Source organism: Salvelinus sp. IW2-2015, linkage group LG1 (genome assembly GCF_002910315.2).
Source record: "Salvelinus sp. IW2-2015 linkage group LG1, ASM291031v2, whole genome shotgun sequence".
Classification (NCBI taxonomy): Eukaryota; Metazoa; Chordata; class Actinopteri; order Salmoniformes; family Salmonidae; genus Salvelinus; species Salvelinus sp. IW2-2015.
The window spans coordinates 39,476,797-39,500,246 of NC_036838.1; the positions used below are offsets into that span (position 1 = coordinate 39,476,797).

General features: G+C 41.6%; 1 pseudogene; it reads right to left on the reverse strand.

The window, feature by feature from the left end:
• Positions 1-999: 999 nt before the first annotated feature.
• The window catches only part of LOC111975872 (cyclin-dependent kinase 18-like), a 45,968-nt pseudogene continuing 23,517 nt past the window's right edge, over positions 1,000-23,450 (reverse strand).

The window sequence follows — 23,450 nt, forward strand, 5'->3', positions numbered from 1 at the left end:
GCCAACATTCCATACAAACAATGCTGTCAATCAACAGCCATACCCTGACAAGTTGCAAATGCAACAAGTACTGATTTTGTATCATATAACACTCATAGCTTTTGAAGGAATCAATAATTTAGACATTTATGGTCTGTTTATATAATATATATTCATTCTATAGGCTATTTATAGAGAATTGGTCAAGACAAATCCCTATAAACGGTATAATTATATGACAATGTTTTACACAATTTCTGATATACTATGTCTTACTTTTCTTGCATAAGTAAAATCAAGGTTATGCCTCTACTGCCATTCATTCCAATTAGACTGTTTTGGATTTCTCTCTGACCAAAATAGCTGCCATTATCATCCCATTCTGCAACTTTGGAGGTTTGTGACATAGCTCCTTTAGTAATTTAATAGGATCTGTATGGAGTRAGGGACCTAAGCTCCAAACCTTTTGAGGTGCAGTACAAGCTCATTCTCAGAAACCCTGTCTGTATCCATTCTATGTTGTGCGTGAGGGGATCAGATATGTGTTTGTTCATTTAACTTTAACCTTTATTTAACCAGGAAAGACCTTTGAGGTTGACCAGAGKGGTATCCTACGACGCAAGCTAGATCTATCTACTCAGTGTTTTCTGAAGCTAGACAGCTTCAGTTAGCTTCCAATTCCAGCTCGGGCTTCAACCGTACTACAGCGGTGGATATTGCTCGTCCGCCTGCCGCTAACCCTAGCAGGGTTGTAACTGTGCGTGCATGTGACTAGTCGAACCCCGAACTCTTCATTGAGACAATGTTGAAACATCAATTCATGGGCAAGTCAGTGCCACATTTTCATTTGTGCCAAAATCAAAATTCAGCAGGATATTATTTGAAATCGACGTTCAGAAGTGACGTTTTGATTTCTTTGGTGTGGTTATCAATGCATGAGCACATTTTCTCCCCACTCCAATAAAATACTTTTATAAAGTCATACAAAAATTTGACTGTGTGATGTTTCAAATGCATTTGTCATTAATAAAATGTGATAGGTATTTTAACATTAGGATTTTTTACACGCAAAAACATTTGACTAATATAATATTTCATCAGTTGTCTTCCTCAAATGAAGTAATCTTTATGAGAGAGAGGGAATCTGATTTCATTGGTCCTTAACTCGTGGCTCAGACACTTAAATGTATTTTAGTTAGACTGGCCCAGAGCAGGTTAGATCTGAAGGGTTAGTTGACATAAAAATGTACCTGGCTAAAAGGTGAGCCACTTTCGTGGTACCAGTTATCCCAAGTTGGACTCAGAGGTGACATCGCTAACTCCTCAAACTACATTCGTAGTATAGGGCTCTGGATATGACCTCGATCTTTATGTTTGTGTTTGTATGGGGGATTGGGGTGTGTTTGTCTTCAAATCCGATTCCTCCTTGAGGCTTTCTTAGAATAGACTCTCCCTGTCTGCACCCCTCTGGCCGGTCATCCTTTAGAATATGCTCTGTCTTCTGTTCTTTCCCCGACCTGGGTTTGGTAAAGAGAACACGGGTATGACATGACTGAACATGGTTTATTTCCAGTAGTCGTTTCGTATTGTTGTGATGGTTTATGGAAGTAATATGTGTTGAGAATGTACCTGGAGGCTGGAACACTGAGCTCCGGTGGCCTGGGTCTTTCTGCAGTTGAATCTCTCTGAGGGAAAACACTGAGGAGGCTAMGGTGGGGGGTGAGGAATATTGGTCAATGGTGTTTTCTGCACATAATGCACAAAACAAATTGCCACTTAAYACATCATCCTCAGCACATGACTGAAGTCAAATACATCTGTGTGTGTGTGTCTTACTGTCTGCGAGGCTGTGGATGTTCTCTCCCAAGCTGAGGAAGTAGGGGTGTCTTAGAGATGCTTCAGCCGAGACTCTGGTCCTAGTGTCATACTGAAATAAAACAGAGATACACACTTAAAACCAGAAGAGCGGTTTGGTATACAACACTAGTGGTTACAGGTTGGTGTAGGGGTGGTTTCTTACCAGGAGTAGAGCAGTAAGCATGTCAATCCCCTCACTATCCAGCCTGGAGAAGAAACACAGTACTTGTTTAGTTGTGATTTGTGTTACATGAGCAARTGGTTGGTAAGTGGTCTTATTGTGGTTGTGTAACCTGGGCACGTGGTTGATGAGTGGTTGAGGTCTGTACTGGGAGAACATGTAGGATCTGAACTCATCATTATTGGAGATACCTGGCCAGCTGTCCTCGGTTGGTGTACCTGAGGGAGATTGGAGAGGGTCATTCTTCATATTCTATGTCTGTATGTATTTGAATCCTCACTACTTACCCCAGCAAGATGGCTCCCTGTGGTGTAAATTAAAGAATAATTACCAATGAGTCTGAAGACCAAGTGCAGCTCCTCCTTCACTGTGGAGCCGGGGAACATGGGACGACCCGTCGCCATCTCAAATAGAATACATCCCACGCCCCTTTAACACACAGAAAGCACAGACACACTTGATTTAAATGGAAAGTGAAGGGGCACGTTCTACATTGCAGCCGACTTTAAAGTTGAGTCAAGACTGACTGATCTACAAATCACCTTGCGTCATAAATAAATACTCAGTATTATTTGTAGATCAGTCAGTCACCATTTACCCATGATGCATCATGGATTTCCTGCTCTCAAACACAGCCAAATTGATCTTTGGAGACTAATGCCTGAAGGGAGGTGGTAAYGGTGGTAGTGTCTTGAAAAATTAAAGGAGAGCCGCACACTCTAGGAGCTCAGATGCAATAATGTAATAACCTAATAACCAAAGTTTCAACAGACGAGCTRTCTTCATCAGGGTATAATGACAAACACTGCAGGGTGACTAGTTTATATATATAGTGTCAAAGGACACACGGGTGTCTGTAATCATGGCCGGGTGTGGCCTGATATCATTGGTTAATCTTCAGATATAAAAATAACATACCAAAAACATGAATGGATAGCAAACGATCAAAGATACAATTCGGCCACATGGGACTACAAACATTTACAATAGCAAATCACAACAATGTCTTCAGATCAATGTCTACGTTGAGTCCGACGGGAGCAAGGGTCTTTAAATTAAAGATCCAGGCAGCCTCTCGTTTAAACAAATTGTCGAGGTCACCCCCTTTCCTAGGTAGGGTGACAAGTTCGTTGCCGATATAACGTAGGGATGAAATCRAGTTTTTTTTYCAGAAAGTGGGCTGCAACTGGGTAAGTCGAGTTTTTGCACCTAAAATCCCTTAATTTGTTCAGAGCACTTTGAATAGCGGGTAGTTAGAACGCAAGAATGCTTCTTTTTGCGAGACTGTCCTTGAAAAAGATCATGTCTCAGTTTGTTTAGAATTTTCTCAATGTCAGTATTAATCTGACCATTTTTGTACCCCCTCTCCTTGAATTTTTTCTTTGTCTCAGCCATATTTCTGATTTGTTTTTTGCAAATTTATTTTGATTCGACAGAATTGGCTGTAGAGCAAACTGTTTTTCAAGGGAAGCGGGTGACAACTATCAGCCCTCAACAAACTGTTACGATCAAGATTTCCWGTAAAGATCAGTGTATAGAACATTATCCTCACACAAGATCAGAAGATCAAGGAAACTGTTTTGACGTGTGTCAGATTGCATAGTAAATCTCAGATGCTCAGAACARGAGTTRAGAAAAGCATGGAATGCCTKGAGCTGTTTTGCATCACCCCTCCATAGAACAAAAATATCATCAATATWCCGTTKCCAAATAATGATGTTAGGMAAGAAAAATATTTTTGAGAGGATTAAAAATGGACTGTTTCTCCATGTAACCCACATACAAATTAGCATAGTTAGGAGCCATGGGGGATCCCATAGCAGTACCCTTCGTCTGAATAAAGAAATCATTTAGAAACATGAAAGAGTTGTGTGTGAGTACTATTTCAGACAATTTTATAAAGCATGCACTGGAAGGTGTCACGTTGCAGAAGAAAATGTTCCATAGCTTCAATACCGCCCTCGTGTGGAATATTAATGTATAATGACTCAACATCAAAAGTAACTAACAAGGTATTCTCAGGGAGAGGATCAAGAGATTCAATGACAGAGATCATACTGCTGGTGTCCTTTACCAAGGAGGGGAGCTGTTCTGAGATCATACTGCTGGTGTCCCTTCTAACCAAAGGAGGGGGAGCTGTTCTGAATCATACAGCTGGTGGTCCTTTTTAAAAAAAAACAAACCCCCCCCCACCTCAAAACCAAAGGGAAAGGGGGGAAAGCCGGCGCCCCCTTGGTTTTTTTTTTTTTTTCCTGAGATCATACTGGCTGGTGTTCCTTTCTCAGGAGGGGAAGCTGTTCTGAGATCATACTGCTGGTGTCCTTTACAAAGGAGGGGAGCTGTTCTGAGATCATACTGCTGGTGTCCTTTACAAAGGAGGGGAGCTGTTCTGCGAGTGGTCTAATAAAAAAGTCAACAAAAGTAGATAGAGGGGCCGTTACTGCATCAATGCCCGCTACAATAGGGCGCCCTGGAGGTTTTGTAACATTCTTGTGTAATTTCGGCAAAGTATAAAAAGTAGCAATTTGAAGTGTTGAATAGCCAAAAAAGTTGTGTTCTTTTTTGGTTATCTGACCAGAACTTAAATACCCATCTAGGACAGTAAAGATCGTGTTCTGAAATTGGGCAGTAGGGTCACTTCTGAGTTTCTTGTAAAAGGTGTTGTCAAGCAGTTGTCTGACACTCATATACATAAACAGTCCTAKCCATGAGTACAACCAGCCCACCCTTATCAGCAGGGGGKTAAGGACTGACGTATTGGATTGWATATCMAGCAAATCTTGTTTTTCATCCTTAGGTAAATTATGGAAAGATATGTACTCCTGTTTGTTCTTAAGGGGATGAACAACATCTTTTTCAACGAGTCTGCAATATGTCTCTATAGAGTGATTGCGGTTGGATGGAGGTACAAAATAACTCTTTACTTCTAAAAGGAGTCGGAGTACTTGCAGGTGAGCAACCTACTTGTTCAGTAGAAACATCACGTTTAGGGGAGCTGAAGTATTCCCTTAACGGATGTTTCTTAAAAAAACTTGAACATGTCTACCTTAACATCAAAATCGTTGCACTGAGTTGTAGGCACAAAGGATAACCCTTCATAAAGCAAGGAGACATGTGCAGAGCTCAATATCTTGCTTGATAAATTGAAGACACTCAGTCCCGTGGGTTATGGGACCGTGTGAACGGTCCCCTCTGCCTCTGGTAGTGTCTCCATGGAAATGCAGCATGCACACACACAGTCTTGTTTTGCTAACCTTGTGGGGACACATAATTGACTCCCGTTCAAAATCCTATTTTCCCTAACCTTAACCCTCAACCTAACTCCTAAATATAACCTTTAACCCCTAACACTAATTCTAAACCTAAACCCCTTTAGAAATAGCCTTTTTCCTTGTGGGGACTTGCAAAATGTCCCATTGGTCAATTTTTTTGGTTTGTTTACTATTCTTGTGGGGACTTCTGGTCCCCATAAGTATAGTTAAAAATGTCCACACACACTAATCTGCCCCACCCCTGCATGCCCCCCACACACACACACACACACAGACACACAGACAGCAAGAGGTTCGTCGGTAGAACAGAGACACAGACACACATCAAAGACTGTGTGTAGGGATCACGAGCAGGCCTGTGTAAGAGGCAGGGTGTCATAGAGTACACTGCTTTCCTTTGTTTATCACTGAGGGTGTCTGCGCCGATGGAGACCCATCCACTGATGAAAGGAATGTTTTGCAAATGAGTTTATGAAAGGTTCTGTATTGTTGTGTTGCTGGATAATAGCCTTTGGAGATTCAAGGTTAATGAATGTGATGCAGAAATTATCACCATGGTGATTGCTCACATCAGGAGTGGTGGCTTACATGCGAGTTAAGTAAAGGAACAGCTTAGCTATGTTGCTGTGATGATTCATAGTGTGGTAAACATATCTAATCAAAACATGTTCTCCCTCATTTAGGTTTTCACTCTGGTAGTGTTAATGAAGGTTAAAACTTCTTCAGGATCGGTGGGTCCCCTGCTGGAGGGTTGCGCTAACGTAGGCTAATGCAATTAGCATGAGGTTGTAAGTAACAAGAACATTTCCCAGGATATAGTCATATCTGATATGGGCAGTAAACTTAAATTCTTGTTAATCTAACTGCACTGTCCAATTTACAGTAGCTATTACAGTGAAAGAATACCATGGTACTGCACAGTTTTGAACATGAAAAGTTATTAATAAACAAATGAGGCACATTTGGGCAGTCTTGATACAACATTTTGAACAGAAATACAATGGTTCATTGGATCAGTCTAAAACTTTGCACATACACTGCTGCCATATAGTGGCCAAAATCTAAATTGCACCTGGGCTGGAATAATACATTATGGCCTTTCTCTTGCATTTCAAAGATTGCATGAGTCGTGTACGTAATAATGTTGTTTTTTTTCTCTTTGTATTTATCATTTTACAGATCTAATGTGTTAATTCTCGACTACATTCCTTTTCAACATATTCCACAACCTGCAAAGTGGTTCGTTTTTAATTGGTACCAATAAATGTATTCCTTGGCTTGAAGGGCGCTGAGCTACAGGCAGTTAGATTTGGGTATGGTCCTTTTAGTCGAAATTGGGGAAAGAAGCCGATACCTTTAAGAGGTTTTAATCCAATATGTGACACTGGAGTAGGTTTGTTTTTTGAAATGGCTCTGTCTCCTGGTGTCCCACAATGGAGGTGTGTGCGCGCTGCCTTGCATTACATGTGGAATGTACTCACCACATGTCGATGGGTGTAGGTACTCTGTGGTACCCAGCAGTACTTCAGGGGGGCGGTACCATAGAGTCACCACCTCGTTGGAGTAGGGTTTTAGTTGCACAGACTTGGCCCTGGCCAGACCTGACCAATCAAACAAACAGTCATGAGCTGGATCTCAGATAGAAGACCAGATCAGTAGATAAAATGCTCCCTATCTACATGCAGGATGCGTGTTGAAAAGGTTAGGGATAATATTATGGCTGGGAACAATACCAATTTCGCAATATTTTGTTTGTATGCCGTGAATGAAAACAGGAAGCAGACCAAACTCTTTGGTTCTTTTAAAACCGTCTGTAGGTAAATTAATGTGTGCTATAGCTTGGAAAATAATAATTACTCTGGATGACAACATACTGATATTTGTTTCTAACATTAGGGCAGTTTTCCTAAAGAAGTTTCATTTACACGATACTAAAGAGTAACGTGATGGTATCGTCCCAGCCCTAGATATTAGAGGGAGATCTGTTACTAGGTTACCAATGTGGTGTATCTGTGTGTGTGTGTGTCATACCGAAGTCTGCTAGTTTGAGCTCTCCCTTGTCGTTGATGAGCAGGTTCTGAGGTTTGAGGTCTCTGTGAAGGATCTTCCTCTTATGGCAGTAGGACAGACCCCGTAACAACTGGAACATAAAGATCTAACAGAGGGGAGAGAGAGAAGGAGAGGGGGCAGAGAGAGAGAAGGAGAGGGGGCAGAGAGAGAGAAGGAGAGGGGGCAGAGAGAGAAGCCATAATGTCTCTGTCTGATGATGATTAACAGTGTTCAGTAGGCTGGACTAACCTTGACATTGTTCATGCACATGAGGTTTCCACAGTTGTCCAGGTACTGTTTCAGATCACTGTCCTGAGAGACACACAGGCACACATTTTCAGAACTTTAACTTGTAAGTAAAACAAGACGATATAACACTGGTTATTATACTGATCATGAAGTATTTGAAAGATGTGTGTACTACTCACCAGGTACTCAAAGACTAGAGTGAGGGAGCGTTCTGTGTGTATGATGTCATGCAGCGTGACAATGTTGGCATGTTTTAGGTTCTTCAGTAGAGACACTGCAGAGACGCACAGAGAAAATGGTTGGATGCTGCTCTGGCTGCATGGAGGTGTGAGGACATGCTAATGACATTTTAGCGCCACTGGGTGGTAGTGTTTCTTCTCCTGAGTTCTTCTGAAAAGCTACTGTAGTAAATCTGAGGCAAAAACCCTGTTGGTACAGTATGTGTTTTGTGAGAAGAGGTTAGGAGAGGTTTGATGGTTGTATTAGTCTCTCTAGACGGACGGGATGCCTCCCACAATGTACCAATGTTCCAGCATACACGTCTGTACTTAGACCGCCGTCAGTTTGGAAGAGAGGAAAGGGTGGAGTTGGACGCCAGAAAATCAGCCTAGATGGAGCTCGCCGAGGATATTTTCAATGAGTGTATTCTGCAAGCGAGTCGTTTGCTTGCGCTATGACGTTAGTGTTACAAGCTTACAACCACTGACTGGCTGTGGCTAAAACTAACCTAGCTATCTTCGTCCGTATTGTGTGTCCGCCTCTGTCATGTTTCCGAGGGGTTTATTTTTAAGCACCGCATACCCACTCGTGATTTGTTGGGAGAGTTGTCTGTGTGAAGAGCGTCCTCCAAATCCAACGTAATTCCCAGACCTAGCGCTGTAGCTCTAGGCCTGGCATTTCCAAAACYATGGTTGTATAGGGTGCTGTGTGTTTTTACCTTCCCTGATAGCTGTACAGGGCGCTCCCTCCTCGTGCTCTAACCTAATCTCTTTCAGCGCCACCAGGTTTTCCGTCAGTTTGCTCCGCCCYTTAAAAACCGTGGCGTATGTGCCCTACACAGGAACAGGAAGTAATTGAAACGGGAAATAGGAAACGGGAATAATTAGTTAATCACATCAGTCATTTTTTTACATATATAATGGTTGTCACTTTATGGCCATGCCAAATGTCTAACCCTGACTACTGAGCCTAACCCTAACCTATAACCTTATCCCTAACCCTAACCCTACCCCATAACCTTAACCCTAACCCTACCTTATAACCTTATCCCTACCCCTTAACCTTATCCCTACCCCTTAGCCTTATATCTAACTCTAACCTTTATCAAATCCAAAATTGTATTAGTCAACATGCGCCGAATACAACAGGTGTAGACCTTAAAGTGAAAATGCTCCTTACGAGCCCCTAACCGACAGTGCAGTTAAAAAAAATACGGATAAGAATAAGAAAAAGAAAAAAATAAAAAGTAAACAAGTATTAAGAAAGGAGCAGTAAAAAATAAAATATATACAGGGGAGGTACCCGGTACAGGAGTCAATGTGGCGGCGGCACCGGTTAGTTGAGGTAGTATGTACATGTAGGTAGAGTTAATTAAAGTAACTATGCATAGATGAGAAACAGAGAGTGGCAGTGGTGTGGGGGCAGGCAATGTGTCTGGGTAGCCATTTGACTAGGTGTTCAGGAGTCTTATGGCTTGGGGGTAGAAGCTAATCCCTACACAAAACCCTACCCCAAACCTTAATCCCTAATACTAACCATAACCCCATAACCTTATCCCTAACATTAACCTTATCCCTAACTTATAAAGTAGCTTTGTCATTGCTGTCTTCTTTTTGTCCCATGGCAGATGTAATGTATTTTAAACATGACCACTTGTTATGTAGATGAGCAGTCATGGTTGACCAGACACTAGTTCTGTAGGACATGTGTTTACAGTAAACTAACCCCCCCCCCCCCCCCCCCCCACACATCTGGTTTGAGGTGACCTAGACTGCCTGCCATTCCAGAACACTGCTCCCACCCTGCTGTCTTCCATGTTCACCCCTTCACAGATCTGGCAGGACTGCATAGGTGTAAGCAATATGAAGGAAACTAAATACAGGGATTGCTTACACCTATCCAGCTATTGTGAAAGGGAGTGAATGAGGACAGATGGAAGGGGACAACTTTCTGTAATGAGATGCAGCCCAGTTGTTGACCCTAATGACTGAGCATGACTAGGACAGATGTAGCCTATTTAGTCTGACTGCTCCTCTGCACTAACAGTAACTCAGCGTTCATGAGTACAGTCTGAGACAACAGATAAGTAGCCACTGTGTGAGTACATACACCAGTTCTATAAATCAATCTAATATTGCGATGTAGAACTAGGTATGCAGTAGGGGAGACCGGGGTTGGTTGTCACACGTTTTACTCCCGTGTAGTTCTCAGCACCAGTATATCTTACAAGACTCTTTTCAACATTATAGAAAGAAAGGCCTTGGGTTGAAATGGGGACCATTTTTGTCCTCATCTTATTCCAACATGGAGTTATAAGCMATCAAACACACTCTGTCCACTKKTGACAACCAGTATGTAGTTGGTTGTCACAGTGTTTGCTAGTAGCTTATTCCTTTTGGAACAGGAAATTAAGCACTATAGCCAAGCCTTTCTTTGATCAAACAATATTTCAAACAAAATTCTACATTTTATACCTTGAGAACAACATATGACATTTTGAGTAAGTTTGTGTGGGTGTGTCAGAGAAAAATCTGTGAGGCAATTAACCGATGGCACAGATTCCTCTGCCCAACGGATGTATACATGATGAATCGGGAAGATGCAGTTTAGACATCGTTTRCTAATTGGCAAGACGTCTCAGATGTATTTAGAATATCTACATTCTAAATTCTACATTGTTTATATGTCGGCCAGGCATCAACATTCTTTTCTGATGTCTCGGCGACGTCTTTCCAATGTGTAAACGCTCTCCACACTACATATTCCCAAGACATTTTGATATGTCGGCCAAAGGTGTTTGTGTTTACTGGTAAGGGAGGTCTTTATAGCAACAGCACAAAAGAGCTTGGGATTTATTTGTATACTGGCAGTGGCAATGTCCCCAATTAATATATGGTTCTATTGGMGTTGATAGGGACAACCAACCCCATGTTCCATGTGACAATCCCACCCCAATGCTAATTACCACATGTTTTGACCTAGCAACTTAGAAATAGGTTTGGAATGTAGTCTTTCTGCTTTTCAACACAYAATTTCATAATTCTAACATTTATAGAAAGCTTTATTTTACTTTCATTTATGAAATACACAWATTCCCCTCATCTCAGGGGTTAAATAGAAGGTGAAAATCCACACACTGAATAACCACACTGGGAATACCCACACACCTTTAGTTTCAACGATTCTAATTTCTCTGTATCCTGCGCCTATTAAATCAGCTGGATGTGTGCCTTAAACTGCAGCTGAAAGCGCGTAACCATAGCGACTTTCTTACCTCTCCCAGTTTTCCCAGTTTCACGTACGTCTCCAGCTTTCCAAAGCCAATGTCAGACTGTATGGAAAAATACACAAGGTAGCCTAAAGTTAGCATAAAGTTATGCAACATCCAATTCCCCCTTTGTGAGAAAATAATTGCCCCCTTACGCTCAATAGCTCTGACTGCAACCAAATGCTTCATGTAGTTGTTGATCAGTCTCTCACATCGCTGTGGAGAAATGTTTGCCCACTCTTGCATGCAGAACTGCTGTAGATCAGCAACATTTGAGTTTAAGCATGAACTGCTCATTTCAAGTCCTGCCACAACATCTCAATTGGGATTAGGTCTGGACTAATCCAAATTGAGATGTTGTGGGAGGACTTGAAATGAGCAGTTCATGTTTTAAAAACTCACAAATGTCACTAGTTAAAGCAGTCCTGCATGGAAGAGTGGGCCAAAATCCCTCCACAGTGTCGTGAGACACTGATCAACAACTACAGGAAGTGTCTGGTTGGAGTCATTGCAGTTAAAGGTGGCACAACCAGTTATTGAGTGTAAGGGGGAAATTACTTTTTCACACAGCGGAATTGGGTGTTGCATAACTTTGTTAATTCAATAAATGAAATAAGTATGTCAATGTTGTGTTATTTGTTCACTCAGGTTCATTTTATCTAATATTAGGTTTGGGTTGAAGATCTGATAACATTCAGTATAAAAAAAAAAAGAAGCAAAATCTGAGAAATGTAGAAAGGGGCAAATACTTTTTCATGGCACTGTATGTAAGGTTATGACCATATGGTTTAAGGATCATGGTATTGGGTACATGGGGTAGTCTACTGACCAGTAAAGCCTGCAGGGACATGCGGCTGAGGGGTTTGATTTAGGGTATTAGGGTATGTGTGTATTAGGGTACTGTAGTATGGGTGTAAGGGGGTACAGGGTACTGAACAGTGATGACTGTCACGACATGTGTCTGAGTGGATTGATTTAGGGTATAGGGGTATTGGTGTATTAGGGTATTGCGGTATGGGTATATAGGGGTTAGGTATGTGATACTAACCAGTGAAGCCCGTAGTGACATGCAGCTGAGGGGTTTGGGTTAGGGTATTGGGGTATTAGAGCAGTTGTTCCCAACAAGGAAYAGGGGGTACTTGAAGACTCATGAGACCATAGGCCTACTGGTAAAATTCAAATGAGGGGGTTCTTCAGGGGTACTCCGGGCAGAGCAAAATTCACTTGGTGGTACAGTAACCGAAAAAGGTTGGGAACAACTGTATTAGGGCATAGCGGTACTAACCAGTGAAGCCCGTCGGGACATGCGGCTGAGGGGTTTGCAGGGAGGAGAGTTCTCATTCTCCATTTCTCTCTGCATCTGCAGCTTTTTGAGGATCTCTGGAGGCAGGCGGATGTCCATGGGCAGAGACATACGCTTACTCACATCCTGCAGAGAATCAATCAGTCATCGATATGCAACACTCACACAATCAATCAGTATTTGTGCAAATACACACATCATAAATGGGCAATATTCTCACATGATCAATGACACATTGCACCAGAACAGGTTTATTATTATTGTTATTATTATTATTTATTGCTCCATCCACCACCCCACCCTCTTCGGAGGACTTTGTTTTACTAAAAAAACTGCCATTTTGTTACATACAAATTATTCATAACTTTCACATACATGGTACTTCTATACACAGTATTACATGACACAAAATATAGTTTGATTTACACATTAAATGGTATATGGTATTTTCGGTCCTAACTACTACAGATCATGTGCTGTTAATCCCACCCCGCTGTTAATTCTACCCCGCCTATCTCCGTAGCCCACCCCGCCTATCTCCGTAGCCCACCCCGCCTATCTCCTGTAGCCACCCGCCTATCCTCCGTAGCCCACCCCCGCCATCTCCGTAGCACCCGCCTATCTCCGTAGCCCACCCCGCCTATCTCCGTAGCCCACCCCGCCTATCTCCGTAGCCCACCCCGCCTATCTCCGTAGCCCATCCTTTCTCAATTTCCATGTGCAATATATTTTTCAACTTTGCTTCTGAACTCTGAACCTTTCTGATCTCATAGTATCCAAAGAGTATTGCAAACAGTATTATTATGTAATGCTAATTGATTGACTGACTTTCCAAATGGCCAACAGTGCTATTTGTAGGGTTAGTTTTAGGTTAATGTTGTGATCGGTTTTTACAGTGTAGAGGTGATTGTGTCTACTTAAAGCTAGGGATGATTAGACGATCATTATTTTGAGAAAGTAATCTTCTGTTTGTGTTTCTATTCTGTCTGTGGTTCTGAATGCAGACCTGTCTTAATGTAGGACCAGATGAATCAATCCTCTGTTCTGTTAATCTGTTCTTCCACTATGACACAGTTTCTCCTGTGAGTGACTATCTATCTCACACTTCCCCCCTGCACCACACTTCTGGAACTGTCTGAAATAAGGTGTTTGTGTGTATGTGAATTTCCCCAGGGTGTGTGTGTGTGTGTGTGTGTGCATGCACAAACACGTGTTTGTGACTGTCGCTCTTTGCAGTTATTTTTGTTGAAAAGTAAGATGGCTGAATATCTGAACTAAAGGTGTCTGGCCCGGTGGGTTATGTGGAAAAGAAAGAACATTCAGACGATGGCTTGTAATTCCCTGTGGGCTGTGTAGCAGCTGCTGCTGCTCTGAGGCTGAGAGGAAGTTATGGCCACTCAGTTTTGAGAGGGAGGAGAGGAACCCAGTCAGTAGCTCTTATGATATCATAAAGGTGTAATAACTGGTTTTGTAAAGGTGTTATGATTGTCTTATGTATACCCCCTTCAAGTAAAGTTTTACCTACATTTGTACAGGAGGCTATATTTGCTTTAGTGTCCCTCTCAGTATAGCAGTTCCTCTTGGATTGAAACCACTTTGCTGTTGTGAGTTWGACWWKMCWAWTWGKMWWGTCWATGTGAACTTTATCATTTTTTAACTTTCCTATTTCTCCTTCTCCCTAACTCTCCCTCCCTGTCTCACCACCATAGAGAAGTGTCGGTGTGGTGCTTTGCTGCGGTACTGGAGATAGGAGGGGGACTGTGCTCCGGGCGTGGCAGGCTCAGGGCTCACTGGACTGGGACTGGCCTCAGGGTTCAGCGACGGCAGGGTCAGGCTGTCTGGAGTCAGTGCTGCAGGTCAGACAGAGAGAGAGAACGCACACTTTAGAGTTATGGAAAACATTTAACACACAGATGATGAGAAATACTCCATATTGTAGCCTTAAACACACACGTACAGGCTTGCTTGAACAACCTCTCTTCTTCAGTGTTGTACACAGMAGATTGAGTGGACAATTACAGTTTACAAATAAAAAAAATACAGCACTCATTCAGACACCACACAAGGCTGCATCAGCTACAGTGTGGAAATATGTGTGAGTGTTTACAGTCCTCTGAACAGCTTGTGTTTCAGCCTTGGTTTGATCCTGTGTGTGAATGGGTTGTTGGTCTAACTGCTGTTGGATGTGTTTGGAGTGGATATGTCTGTTCCATCGCATCGACTGACACCTCTGTGTATGTGGATACGTGTGTGCCTATGTGTGGATACTTATTGGATGTGTGTGCGTGTGTGTGTTCAGCCCGCTGCCTCTCGGGGTGTTTGATGTAGACTGTGGTGAGCTCTTTAACTCCGTGTTTCCATGGGGACACTGATTGTTAACAAAAGCGTGTGAGCATGTGGCTAAACGGAGGGAGATATCCTCTCTCTCTCAGAAGGCAAAGACATCAACTCAATGACTATTCAATGTTGATTCAACGTAATGTGATAACAGCAAATCAAATCAATTTGTCACATGCGCTGAATACGACAGGTGTAGACCTTACAGTGAAATGCTTACTTACAAGCCCTTAACCAACAATGCAGKTAAGAAAATAAGTTAAAAATTACATAATCAAWGAGCAGCAGTAAAATAACAGTAGCCAGGCTATATACAGGGGGTACCGGTACAGAGTTTGTGTGCAGGGGCACAGGTTAGTTGAGGATTGTTTCAACTAGTGTGAGCCCAGTGAGCTCTCGCTCTCTGTCTGTATCCCTCTCTGTCTACTTATTCTCTCTGACAGATACAGTATCACAGCCTTTTATTAGTGGAAATGAAAAAGCCCTGGCTACTCCTACATACAGAGACTCACACAGAGACCATTTTGGGGTGTACATCCATGCAGGTGATAATGGAGATTTAGATGTTAGATTTGAGTTGAGCTAAAAGTTAGMAGGCAAGTAGCTCTCAGTGTTTAGAAAAATAAGGTGACAAAAACAGATGGGACAAAAGAGCGATAGAGAGATCAACGAAGGAGAGAGAGGGGGAATTGGATGGAAGGAAGTGGCAATAGATGAATGGTTCTAAGTTTGATTAATATTCCTGCTGTGAGTGGGCACAGAGAGAGAGAGAATGAAAGGGAGCCTGTTTGGCTCATCATTTAAATATCACAGTTACAGCAACCCTTTGATCTGTCTGCTCTTAATTGGGGCCAGGTCAGGTGAGACATGCACACACACAATGTTCTAGTCCTATCCTGTCTGAGATGGGAGATATTTATCTGATGAAGTGAATTATGTAGTAAAGGACAGACTGCAGGCTCTCACATGGCAAGTTAGGAAACACAATCATTGGAGAAGTGGACAAAGACATGAAGGGCTCTATTTCTTGCTGGCGTTAAGGCGGCTCTAGTGTCAAACGTATATTAGTTTGCAATTTCGTCATGTAAAAACGGGTGCACTGGTATTTTCCAGCAATAATGCCATGTTCGKCAATTTACCTGTCTTATATCAGCTCGCTTGCGCTCAGTTGGGAGGGGTGGAAATATTTGAGATGTGTCCTGTAAAAACTGTAAAAACATGATCCAAAGTGCTAATTTCAGGGTGCGCTGATGGGGATATTTAAGCCCAACCAAAAGCTGGTGTTAGCGGTAACACAGTTTGTTATGGCATKCATTTTGACAGCGGAAACGCAGCCTATCCGACACACTGCCCATATGCACAWGGAACAAGAGTAGCCCAATGTGCTTTTGATGCCTGTATGTTTACATTAATCTAATGTTTTTCCCATTTCGTTTGATTAAAAACCAAGGATAGCCTGCCCTCTTCTCCATTAAGGCTTTTTTGGCCTGCCCAATGCAATCGCGAAGTAGGCAAGACTGSCGATAAAGGGTTTGCCTCCTGAAACCTTTTGGAAAAAAATCTTAATCATTAATTAAAATATTATTAATTTAAAATATCAAGTTTGAGAGGAGTAAAACTGTGAGCTGAAATTCACTTTTTATCTATGCATTGTATGGAGGCCCACATTATTTTAGTCATGTAGGTCCCGTTTTGGACATGATTAAAACCCCCTCCATGATGTAGGCTACGTGTCCATGCCCATCATGAAACGAGAGATGAGTACCTCTGAATACCGGTGAACCTCGTATTTAGAAGTTATCTGTAACCTGTAAAACTGTAACCTGTAAAAAATTGCTTGTTTTCCGTTTCAAACAGCAATGCGTGTCTTTTTAYCCTGTCGATTTTATGAAATCATTACATTTTACATTTATTTTCTTGTTTTTCAGTTTAATTTTATTACAACCAATCTTATTMATCTTATTGGGGCGGCAGGTAGCCTAGTGGTTAGAGCGTTGGACTAGTAACTGAAAGGGTGCTAGATTGAATCCCTGAGCTGACAAGGTAAAAGTCTGTTGTTCTTCCCCTGAACAAGACAGTGTTCCTAGGCCGTCATTGTAAATAAGAATTTGTTCTTAACTGACTTACCTAGTTAAATATATATATTTTTTAAATTGTATGATTCACCTTCATGGTTTTATGGTTACAACGTCGGATGCGTTGTACACATTCACAMATTCTGGAGATGTGTGAATGTGTAGGAGTATCTTCATAAAACTGGAAGCTGGTTGAGAGAATGCCAAGAGTGTGCAAAGCTGTCATCAAGGCAAAGGGTGGCTACTTTGAAGAATCTCAAATATATTTTGATTTAACACTTTTTTTGGTTTGGTTACTACATGATTCCATATGTGTTATTTCATAGTTTTGATGTATTCACTATTATTCTACAACGTAGAAAATAGTAAAAACAAAGAAAACCCCTGGAATGACTAGGTGTGTCCAAACTTTTGACTGGTACTGTATATTGGATCTTTTTCCAGCTACTGTGAAAAGTTTGGATGTGTGTAAAAACCTCCATAGTCTGCCTTGTTTTATTATTAATATTATATAATTATGGTCCCTGTAAATGTGCAATAGCCTTTTTAAAACAAGTTGTTTTTCTGTTCAGAATTTGATTAGAATTATTAGTTATCTTTTTAGGCCTTATCGATAATGAATTTATCTTGCTTATTGACAATGTTTGGCATGTCCATGCTCAGCCATAATGCAATTTATAGTAGGCCTAGCCCCTATATCCGTGTGAATGCCATCAAAGCCATGGAATTACTTGAAACAATGTGGACTGCAAATGGGTTCAAGTTAACATATTTAGCAAAGATATGKCTACATTTTGTTATTTAGTTTCTGTAAACCATTTGACAAACAATAACAGACTAACATTGGAATTGGAATTGATTCCAAGGCAATACATAAAAGACAGTWAATACACAACTTGAACCAACCACATATTTCGCCATGGAGCAYGTTCTGATTGGCCAGTGAGGGGCCAAGCCTAGACAYACCCACAACTTGTTTATTCATCAAAACCCAGCCCTTTTGCGCCAACGCCAGCAAGTGCGCTAATAAATGTAATAGTGAAAATAGCTACAAATATTTCTGACTGAGCTTAGATTTACCACTGCGTTAGGTTTGTTAAAATGGAGCACATAGATGTACCACTGCATTAGGTTTGTTAAAATGGAGCACATAGATTTACCACTGCGTTAGGTTTGTTAAATTGGAGCCCATAGATTTACCACTGCGTTAGGTTTGTTAAAATGGAGCACATAGATTTAACCACTGCGTTAGTTTGTTAAAATGGAGCCCATAGATTTACCACTGCGTTAGGTTTGTTAAAATGGAGCACATAGATTTACCACTGCGTTAGGTTTGTTAAAATGGAGCCCATAGATTTACCACTGCGTTAGGTTTGTTAAAATGGAGCCCATAGATTTACCACTGCTTAGGTTTGTTAAAATGGAGCCCATAGATTTACCACTGCGTTAGGTTTGTTAAAATGGAGGTCCCGACCTGTCTGCTGACTTTAGGTTCCTCACTACATGTGATTTCTAATTAAACTTATGGTTGTAGGCTACTAATATGTTTCTACATCCATTCTTCTCTGGCTGGCTCTGTTAAAAGTTAGTATGACAGTGATTGATGTAATGATCTGATTTGATTAGATTTATCTTTCTATCAGTACACTTGTTAGAATATCAAAAAATGATGATTTAATTGACAAGCTGCACTGGATATTAACTAGGTATTAGATTGACTTAAAGATTAGAGTGGCAGTGGCAGGCAGGTGGCCTCCCTGGTACACACACACACACACACACACACACACAGCTAGGAGCTAGCCCTGCAGTAGTGGAGTGGTAATTGTGTTAGGCTTTTGTGTGAATCCAAACTGATTTGGGATGTCTCATTAGGTTAGCTGTAACACTGTAGATGTGCGGTGTGTGTGAGTGTCTGCGATTGTTAGCCTGTGGGATGTGATACTGAATTAATCAGCCTAATTCAGGTGTGACTGACTTTTTTTTGACATTTTAAGTTTGATGTAGCTGCTTACCAGCTGAGATGGGCGACTGAAGGGGATATTATGTTGATAAAACTTCCCTAACGAACCAAGATCGTAATTCTGATCTGCAAGCTGATTGTGTTATTCTCTTTTTTTGCAATAAATGTGACCACTGTAAAGACAGCTCCTCTGATGTGACCAACTTATTGTGTGTTATGGTATTTCAGTGTCAGGGAATTTAATTGAACTATATTTTAATGTGAAAAAAACATTATTTGAAGGTCTGTTTCTGATGTATCCCAACCTCATTAGGAGTTGAAAGGAATATCCAGAGAATGTGGTTAATCCTTGTAAAAATGCGAGCCAAGTCTGTCTCCAAACATGGACAGACATTTGGACAGCATTGCCCTGATTCAAATCAAGGATTACTTTATGACATTTTTGTTCAGTTATTGTCTGAAATAGGCTGTGATGGAAGAAGGGGTTGTGAAGGGCAGAATGTCTGGATTGACAGAGAGCCTATTAACACTTCTATCACTCACTCACTCACTCACTCACTCACTCACTCACTCACTCACTCACTCACTCACTCACTCACTCACTCACTCACTCACTCAGACCTTGAGTTCTCTCTGCATCAGGGGGTACAGGACTCTCTGGGGTTAGATCACAGACACAGCTGCTTCCCCCAGACAGCTGACAACGGCTGGCATCACACAACGCTACATTCCCATCCATCCAGACCTCTATTCTGAATCCCAGTGTGCTCCATGTTGTTCTTGTTTATAACTGTTCTGTAATCTTTCATGTACATGTATTTTATGTGGAAGCCAGGAATAGTAGCTGCTGCATATGCACCAGCTAATGGGGATCCTAATAAACTAAACTTCTGTACAAGGTTAGCTGCCTCAATTGTGAGAGAAGTAACTATGAGGTCAAGCGTGCATGAGAAATGGTGAACAGCATGAGAAATGGTGAACACCAAGAACACACTGTTTAAAAGGTTTTGAATTTCTTCTCAATTTGCTTTATTGGTTTATTGGCATCCAAAGCTGACTTTGGAGATTTACAATATTGATAGAAAACAATATTCACAATATTGATTATTATATCACTGCTGCAGGGCAGACTGGTGCTAGATTAGAGGATGGGTGTTACTCTGACCCAGTAGACCACCTTGAGGGAGATTTGCTTGTATAAATGTGTCTTGAACMCTGCTAATCAGCCTCAGCTCCTGGCACCCCCTATTACTCTCACACCTCTCTTTCTCCTTCACCTCTCCACTCAGAGCTTGTATAAATGTGTCTTAATAACCTCTTCTAACCCCCAGCCTTCCCTCAGCCCAGCCGGAAATCAGTGCTGTTAATCAGGCTGTGGAGACTAAGCGGGGCTGGTACAGAGATGACTGGGCTGGTGGTTTGATTACAAATGGATCCAAGAATGGCCTGATCCATGAATAAAGGAATGCATGGAGGGAGTAATGTAAGATCTGGGATCAGGACGTTGAGCTTCCTGTGTCTAAATATAGTCCCAATACGCTGTGAAAGGGACTGGTCATTCCTTAGCAACGCTCATAGCAGCAAGACCCACTGGAGACGAGGAGAGGATTGCTGTGTGTCATTGGGCATTGTTGGGTAGAGTTAAAGGTCTTACCCTGAGTGTGTTGGATGTTGAGCTGGTTGATTTGCTCGGTGAACTCGTTCTCCTCTATGGTTTCGGTGCGAGGGACGGACAGAGAGAAACGTCGCTTAAAGTTCTTCATCTTGTTATTGTCGCAGAGGAGCAGTACCTGATGAAGAGAGCGCGAGACAGTCAGACAAGGCATACGTGTATGTAAATGACTGGGTATTGAACCCTATTTTTCTGTATTACTCCAAGCCATGTTAGCCCACTGAGGTAAAGCCAAAGCATTAGCCCAGGGAGCTACCACAAGTTTTCAGAGTAACTCAAACAACACCATGTCCTTTACTCTCTTACAGTAGAAGCGTCCAACTCTACAGGCTACAACCACATTTATATAATTTCAACCACCACTAACCATAACYCCTTGGGTGAAAGAGAATAACGATTAGACTGTTTGAACAGAGGAAAGTGAATATGTAACTTGTTGTTATTACTCCTGATATCTCCAGGAGTGGTTAGTATAATTTTTGTCTCCATCTGTTGTCTAGTACTGTCTTTTTGTTAGCTAGGGCCATCTACTTTAAAGGSAAAYTTCACCACTAGACACTAGTTGGGGTGTTTYTTTTCAGTCTACTTACATGAGGGTGTTTGACATAATTATGCACTATAGCTKTATTTTTGTGCCGTGAGAGTTCAATGAATGGTGTCATGTTTTGTAGCAATCATTGTGGCYTTTGTGTTTCAACAATTGCACGATCACGCAAGCAGCGAGTAGGTAAGGTTGTCCTTGTTCAATACAGCCATTGGTTCCTATCTGCCAGGACATTGCAGGATGTCTAGGYTGACTCATTTCCCCTGGCTTTGTAAATACTAAAGCCTGATGGGTGCCATACTTTCTTGTTCCCGCTCTCGAAGGCAGGCTTTTCAAAACAGGAGCAGTACTAGTTTACAGTTTCACCGGAGCTATGTTACCGTGCACTGTCTAKCCAAGACTGCTAAATAATTAGCTACAATGGCTGCTTCTGATGATTCCTATTTCCAAGAAGAGCTGGGTGACCAAACATTTATGTTATTTTACATAGGAGCATACAGCCTTATTTAGTTGAGCCGGAATACACTGAAGAGGAGTTGAGACAGTGAGAATTGCTGGACCAGGACTGGTCCAGCAATGGTAATGACAAACGAGTAAGTTCTTTTGCTGTCGGTAGTTAGCTAGCAATATAAGCTTTTTTACACAAGGCAGTGTTGTTCAATACAATTCGGTGATCAATTCGGCCATAACAGGGCTTGCTAGTACCACAGCTGGCCAAATTTAGCTAGCTAGCTGTGTTTACTATACCTAAAATGTACTGTAGTCTAATGTTATCGCTAGCTAGCTAGCTAACTAGCCTCAGTGCCTCTCATTAGGAGCAAAACTGTATAAATGTTTTGATGATGATGGCAGAGGGTAAAATTAATGACTTTGGCTTGAGGACTCATATTATTCTTGGAGTAACCACCTGTGTGTAGTAGCTAGCTAGCTAACGTGTCTGTGAGATGTCTCATGCTACACCATGTTGCTACAGTAGGAATACAGACAGTAACGTTACACAACGATTGCTCATGAATGTGTAATGGCGTTTGTCTTTCTCACAGACGATACCGCTTGGATACAAAGAGGTTGATGACTCGAGATGTGAAAGGTCCCATAACAACGATCTCCCCTTGTATCAAAGTGACTCAGAACACCTCACTGCACCACCCAAATACACCATTTGCAAGTATTCCCCTASTATTTATTAAAGCGTTAGTATATTTTTCTTCTTCTGTATATGTCATACATTGCCATAACTGTTCCTGCATACTGCTGTGTGAACTCACCTCGGTCTGCAGAGCTAATAAATGCTTTCTTGAATACAAGCCATGTCTACGTATGCTATAGTAACTAGGTTTCCATCTAATTTGCGACAGACCTTCATGCGATTAATCTAAAATATGCATAAATAAAATATGCAAATTTCCCCACCAGATGTTTCCATCAAATTGACTTGTTGCTGATAAAAGTCTGTGCATGGTGACGTAGTGCACAAAAAAAGTTTGCGATTTTAAATTCCCATTAAGTTAAGTGCTTTTCCATCGGTATTGGCACGTGCACTCTAAAAAAACAAAAAACAAAACAGCTTGCGGATACAGTGCAGGTATAGCCTACATGATGAGATTATTATTGACAAAAGAGCGATATTGTTTTCATTTTTCAAATGGCAGCTAAGCATCGATCAYGTCACCAGAATAAGACCCTCAATATTTATTGGAAAGGAGCATCAAGCTAATCACCTTGCACTTTCACCACCCTGTGAAGTTCATCATAACTTACTTCATATGGAAAGTCCAATAAACTGCATGCTTTCCCGAGTCGTAGTGGGAGGACCACACCATATCTTCACGTGATTAAGTTTACTTCGATATGATGGTTATTTACGCTGATAAAAAATATAAACGCAACATGCAACAATTTCAGTTGTTATAGTTCATATAATGAAATCAGTCACTTGAAATAGTCATTAGGCACTAATCTATGGATTTCACATGATTGAGAATACAGATATGCATCTGTTAGTCACAGATATCTTTAAAAAAAGGTAGGTGTGGATCAGAAACCAGTCAGTATCTGGTGTGACCACCATTTACCTCATGCAATCTCCTTCGCATAGAGTTTGATCAGGCTGTTGATTGTGGCCTGTGAAATGTTGTCCCACTCCTTTTCAATGGCTGTGTGAAGTTGCTGRATATTGGGGGATACTGGAACAGGCTGTTATCACGTCGATCCAGAGCATCCCAAACATACTCTAAGGGTGACATGTCTGGTGAGTATGCAGGCCATTGCAGAACTGGGACATTTTCAGATTCCAGGAATTGTGTAGAGATCCTTGCGACATGGGGCCAGGGTGAAACATGAGGTGATGGCGGCAAATGAAAGGCACGACAATGGGCCTCAGGATCTCGTCATGATATCTCTGTGCATTTAAATTGGCAGCAATAAAATGCAATTGTGTTCATTGTCCTAGCGTATGCCTGCCCCATACCATAACCCCACC